Source organism: Lycium ferocissimum, chromosome 4, assembly GCF_029784015.1.
Source record: "Lycium ferocissimum isolate CSIRO_LF1 chromosome 4, AGI_CSIRO_Lferr_CH_V1, whole genome shotgun sequence".
Classification (NCBI taxonomy): domain Eukaryota; kingdom Viridiplantae; phylum Streptophyta; class Magnoliopsida; order Solanales; family Solanaceae; genus Lycium; species Lycium ferocissimum.
Window position 1 is genome coordinate 3,780,170 of NC_081345.1, and position 6,849 is coordinate 3,787,018.

A 6,849-nucleotide genomic window follows, 5' to 3' on the forward strand; every position below is an offset into this window, starting at 1 on the left:
AATAGAAAAAGGTATCAAGTTTATTGATGGTCCAGAATCGCAAAGTGTTTTTTCAATATATACTCCTCCAAAAGGACATGGAATTGTAAAAACTACATGGGTCTCCAAGCTTTTGTGGTAGCATATTTTAAAGTATAGCACTGCATTTTTCAGTTAGCACTACCGCATAAACTTCTTCCAATTTCCTTTTGCTTAATAAAATTTCTTTTAGAAAGTTGGCATACGAAGGCATTTGTAATAAAGCATAAGCGAAAGGAATATTAAAGTGAATTTGCTTTAAAATATCCAAAAACTTTTCATATTGATTATCAAGCTTCTCTCTTTACATTTTTTTGGAAAAGGAATCGCCTCAGGAAGAGGAGTCATCTTTTCAATATTTTTTTCTTCTTTTTTCTTTCTTTTTCATCTAACTATTTAGAGGGTGTGTCAACATTTTTACCTTCGTCTACCTTTTGTTCTGGCTCATTCTTTTCATTTCCATTTGTATATGGTTCATCAAGGTTCTTACCTAACCTTAAGGCGATAGCCTTAAGGTGCTCCTTTGGATTTTTCTCCATGTTACTTGGTAAGAGACCTTGAATCTTTTCTGATACAAGAGTTACGAGTTGACTTAACTGAATTTCCAGATTCTTTAAAGCTGAATTTTGACTTTCCATTTTTTCATCAGGAGACTTAATGTAATTGTACAAAAGGTCATCAATACTTGGATGAGCTTATTGAGGCCTTTGCTGATATGGAACTACTTGTTGGTAAGATTTAAAATTTGATTGCCCTTTTTGATTTTGGTATTTAGGTGGACCATGAACTTGTTGCTTTTGAAGGCTTTGAGAGTTTTCAGCACCATTTGGATTGCTCCATTGGAAGCCTAGATGTTTTTGTGCCAATGGACTACCAAAAGTGTATGGCTTGTATCTTATGGCATTTACTTGTTCATCATTCTAAATGGTTGCTTGGCATTCGTGGTTTAGATGATTTTCTCCACACATGTCACAAGCCTTAGACTGGTTCACCTATTGTGTGTTTACCTGAAACGATTCAAACTTGTGTGCCAAGGAAGCAATTTGTTGAGTTAGTGTATTTAAAGCATCTGTCTGATTTACAGTAGAAGTCTTCTTGATGATTACACGGTCAGATGGCCATTGAATGGCATTTTCAAAAATTTCATTCATCATTTCCAATGCTTCTTCTGTAGTTTTTCCCATAATGGAACCTCCTGCAGTTTCATCTATCAAATTTCTAGAGGAAGGTTTTAACCTATAATGAAAAATATCAAATTTCTGATGTGGAGGAAGGTTTTAATCTTTCCCAAGCTTGATAAAAAATATAGCGGGGAAAAAACTTTAAATGTTCGGGGATGTAATAGAACCTTGAGGAAGACTTCGTAACCAAGTCTTGGCATCTCCTTTCAAAGAAAAAGGAAATAACCTTAACTTAATTTCTTCAGGAGATACTCCGTTATATTTTGCAGTTTCAACTAGTTCTAAGAAATCTATCAAATGACTATGTGGATCTTCAGTCAGATCACCAGTGAAAGTACAAGATTGTTGAATTGTTTGAATTAAACTAGTCCTGATTTCAAAATTGTTAGCTACCACTGGTGGATTTCTCACACTAGATTCACAGTTGAAGTGGTCTGGTCTAGCATAATCTCTTAGGATTCTATTTGCTGGTCTTGGCGCCACTTCATCAAACTGATCTTCTATAACATGTCGTGGGATTCCTGGTGGATTATATTCATTTCCTAATTGGTGCTCTATTCTATCTCGAATAAAGCTTTGAGAAGATGATGTTTGTTCTTTCCTGTAAAGTCGCAAAGATCTTTCAATTTTATGATCGTAATTTGCTAACTCTTTTTTAGAAGAGAGGGCCATAAGTTATCTGAAATTATAAAAGTAAAGACAATTAAAATTAGTTCCAAAGTAGTAATAGGAGCGGTACTACAATTTTTATTTTTATTTTTATGAAAGTAGTAGTACTACTAATTTCATGCTAATAATAGTAATTATGCTATTACTAAAAAATGAAACAAGAAAGAAATAGTATATAACTTACTATGAGAAAGAGGTAATAGTATTGTTATAGATATTGTAGCTAACTAATTGTTATATATATATATATATATAGTTTAATAACAATATTACTTGTAAAAAATGTTAAAACAATACTTATAGAAGTAGTAAGAACTAATACTCACAATACATATATGACTCTTTGAGTTATACTACTAGTAGTAATAGTTATGGTAGTATGATGATAATTATGAAAATAAAAGTAAGTTCTCAAATTAGTAAGAAAACACTTAGTCTAAAGTAGACGTAGTATGCCAATCCCCGGCAATGACACCAAAAATTTGATGAGGCTAAAGTGAATAGAATTATATGCTTGTACTCTGTCAAATTCTCGTATAGTTTATGATATCGTCCCACAGAGATTGAAAAATCTAAACTATGCACTTGTAGTATTTTGACTACTATTTGAGAGAATCAAATTGATGAAAAGAGGGTAGTGTCTTATATTTGTAAACTTCTTAAACAAAGGAAAAACAACTTTAAAAAACTTAAAAGTTAAAAAGAGTTGGGAATCTTTGAATTCACTTGATATTGTTGTTACACCTTGTAGTTTTGTACGATGAGATTCGTCGTATGTTAGTCGTCTTAGCCTTAGACATTGGGACTCTCTTTGAGAGAATACGATGGTAGACATTCCTATCTTAGTTATACAATGGGTTAAGTTCATGTTTAATAAGTATTGGAAGGATTAGAGGTTAAACGAATCGAAGAAAATGAGTTGTCAGAAAGTACAGTTTGATGGACCATTTGACGGGCCTGCAAAACAGTTTGACGGTCAGTCAAACTGGGCGTCAAAATGAGGCGGTGGTCGACCTTCTACACTTTAAATTCATTTCAAAGCTCATTTCTCATCATTTATCTTCAAGACCACGACCCTAAACCCTCTCTAAGTCCCCTAAATAGTTCACAAAGATTCCAAGGTGAATTCATCCATTAGCAACTCAAATACAAGGAAGTGAGAAAACCATCTCCTTGGTGTTGTAGGGCCTTTAAGGGTGATTGTAAGCTTGGGAACACTTGGGTTCCGACTTGAATATTTTTTAAGAGGTGAGTACATGGTGTTTCTTACTTGTGTTTAAGGTTAACTTGATGTTGGTAAAGTTAAATGGTAGGATTAAGCATGAACTAGCATAAAAAACCGATAACCGGAGAAAGTTAGTTCATGGACGGTTTTGAGCATGTTGTTGCTGTGTTATCCAGCTGATTTCCATGTATATAAGTAGTATATAATGTTGTTGATGTGTTTATGAGGTTATACTCCTTGATTGGGAAGAAAGGAAGTGTATGTTGTTAGTGTATATTGGTATACTTTGGGTAGTTTGGTGTATATTCTTTGTATGGATAGTGAAAGGAGTATTTAAGGACTTTTGTAAGCTTGTTATTGTTATTGTGGGTTGTTGTATATATTGTTGTGGCTAAAGAATACGGGGAAGTGTTGACCGTTTCTTTCTAGTATCAAGTTATCGTTGATATACGTAATATACTAGCGCCGCCTAAGATTGTATATGTATTCCTTTGTTATAGGATTGGCATGGTAGTGGTACTTAGCACGATTGTTGGATTGCTTGGACGACTTGAGGTATGTTAAGGCTGTTCTCTTCCTTTTCTTTGCATGATCTAATGGAAAAGAACGAACAAAAACGAATGCTTCATAATGAACTCTAATCTTAGTTGTATATATACTTATTACCTGTTCTTTTCAGGATGTCTATCTAATTCTTATGAGTCAGATTTATAGTGTCCCTTGTTGGGAATGCTCATGTTATACAAGTTATGATTATAATATAAAAGCTCCTCAGTGGCTAATGGATGTCCAGGATAATGATTGATGACGCATAATGGTAATCGGAGGTATATCGACCTTACGTCACTCCGATAGAGTCGTAGCGCTTTCTTGTACTCTAATTCATACATTTTATATATATGTATGTAACTATTTTATGACACCGCGCTGCGCTATAGTCGGCCGGATATGGCACCTATTGCACACACCATACGCAGTTGGGTACGGTATGATGATGTAGGCCCAGAGAGCGGCTTAATAATGACAGTACAACCCTATAGTGTGGCTTATATATATATGTATATATTTTTAAAGAAAGCATGCATGACATACGCCCTTGAGGCATTCAGATGTACAGGTTGACTCTCATTTAGCCCATGTTACTTTCATGTCTTTATTATGTCGCTATTCATGCTTTACATACTAGGTATATTATCCGTACCGACGTCCCTCTTTGCCCGGGAGACAGTCCACACCAGTAGGTTGTCTGTTCAGCTGACATTGAAGCACTCCACTTGTTTCGGAGTTGCTGTCTAGTTTTGGTACGATACTTTTCATATACATATGGGTATGGCGGGGCCCTGTCCCGAACTTATTATGATATTTACTCCAGTAGAGGCTTGTAGATAGTTTATGATATAGTCAGACGTTATGTGGCCTCTTCAGCCTAGATTTTGTTGTATAGTCATCCATGGTAACTTGTCGGCTCGTACCTTATGTTCAGTATGGTTATGTATGTGTATATCTTTTGGGATTTTTGATTTTCGGCTTATCTTTTTTATAAGTTAGCAGGTTGTCTCGTGATGCCCTCGTGGCCCATATTTATGTATGGTTACGTAATGTATGTATGTCCAGTAGTGCTCAGAAGAAAAGGTCTTGGTGCCAATCATGGCCCTCCAATTTGGGTTGTGACAAAAGTGGTATCAGAGTAGTTCCTCCTAGGGTTGTCTACGTGTCGTGTCTAGTAAAGTCTTGTTTATGAGTGTGTTGAGCACCACACTTATAAGCAGAAGGCTACAGGGCATTTAAGGTGGTTGTCTTCCTTCTTATCCTAGATTGTGCGACAGAGCCATTTTGTAAGAGTTCATTTTTCCTAACCACGTGTAATGATTACAGTAATGCCTATGACAAGGAAAGCTTCAGCTGCTCAGAAGGGCAAAGCAATAGCGGATGAGGGTACCAGTCGGGTGCCACGGGTTACTAGGGGCATGAATGAGCTGTAGAGGGAGGCTTTAGCTTAGACCTCCTGTCACGCCCCAAATTTGGATAGGCGTAACCGGCACCCGGTGCCACACTCGGCTCGAGCAAACCACTCTATACCTGTAACTCTAGAGGGATAACTCTAAACTTAGGCCGATAGGTCCTACCTGCATACAGATAATACCGATCGGCCGACAAGGCTATAATCTAGATAAACATAAACACTGACTATCTCGTATGAACTGGGCACACACACCTAAAACATATATATATATATATATATATATATATGATCGTACAAAACCAACAATACTAAAATAGTTATATACAAACAATAAAAAAATAGTTATATAAAAGTTGGCAAGGCTATCACACTGCACCCTATATACAGGACTTGTCTACAAGCCTTTAGAGAAGCATAACTGAATCAGGGACAGGATATGGCCCCGACTCACCCGTCATGTCTACAAACACAAAAAGAAGACTCCACATAGTCCTGGCAACTCTGAACAAGGAGGAGCTCACCAATCAGCTGATATCAAATTCTGTCTACTGAAGAGGTTTGTCAGTCTGTCTATTTGTACCTACAGGCATGAATGCAGTGCCCCCCCCCCACCCGCAAACGGGATGTCAGTACGAAATAATGTACCGAGTATGTAAGACAATAGTTAACTGAAACTGAATTATAACTGAATCTGAAATGCATGAATCTGCTGAAATAAATAAGGATTAGAGAAACACAGTACATCTATCTGTCTCTACTTAACTCACAAGCAAACTGTACAATCGATTCTACCCGCCCATAGCTGAGGCTCGGTGTGAACTACCTAGCCATATGTGGCTTGGTGCATCTCTATTCGGCCATAGATGGCTCGGTTCAATCTCTACTCGACCATAGATGGCTCGATGCAATCTTTACCCGGACGTCAGAGGCTCGATGCATCTCTACCTTGCCAAAAATGTCTCGGTGCAATCTCTACCCCACCGTCGGAGGTTCGATCCATCTCTAGCCGGCCATAGATGGCTCGGTGCAATCTCTACCCGGCCGTCGGAGGCTCGGTGCCATTCTTTAATGACAACCCAACATGATATCAATAATATCTATACCAAACTATCATAATTCCATTAAACAATCACGAGAGCTAACACTAAAAATATTCCTGACTAGGGGCCAATCTGATAATGGCAAATAATTCTAATGAAATGGAAGTGGAATTCTTTTGGAAAAATAGTTCTTTTGCTATTCGTTTCTGCTTTGGAACATGTCAAGTATGAACTGAGATGTGTGAAGATGATGACATGTCTCTTTATACCTTTTTGTAGGATCAGGAACACAAGAAACTGATAAGAGTCTCTCAAAAATGCGACAAAACACTAGGGAGGCTATATGCTTCTAAGACAAGCTCTAGTCTATAATCTCACTTTATGAGTTCGTTAAGCTCTTACTTTAAAAAATCTCACTGACCATAAGGCCAGGCAAATTTGTCTCACTGACCCGTAGGCCAAGCATATCCGTCTCTCTGACCAAGTGGCCGGGCTAAAGAAAATATATGTATATATATCATGTATATCTTTGAAAAATACTGATACTGTAACATGTCTCTTGTATTTCTCTATAAACTCAAGGACATAGGAAGGGAATATGAGCCCTCTGAAAGAATAGCAAAACATTCAGAAGCTATGCCAGAATAGGGCGAGCTCTACATTGACAAATCTCTAGTCATAAGGTTCATTACGCTCTTACTATATATGGAATCATGCCAAGAAAAGTAGGAACAGCCTTAACATACCTTGCTG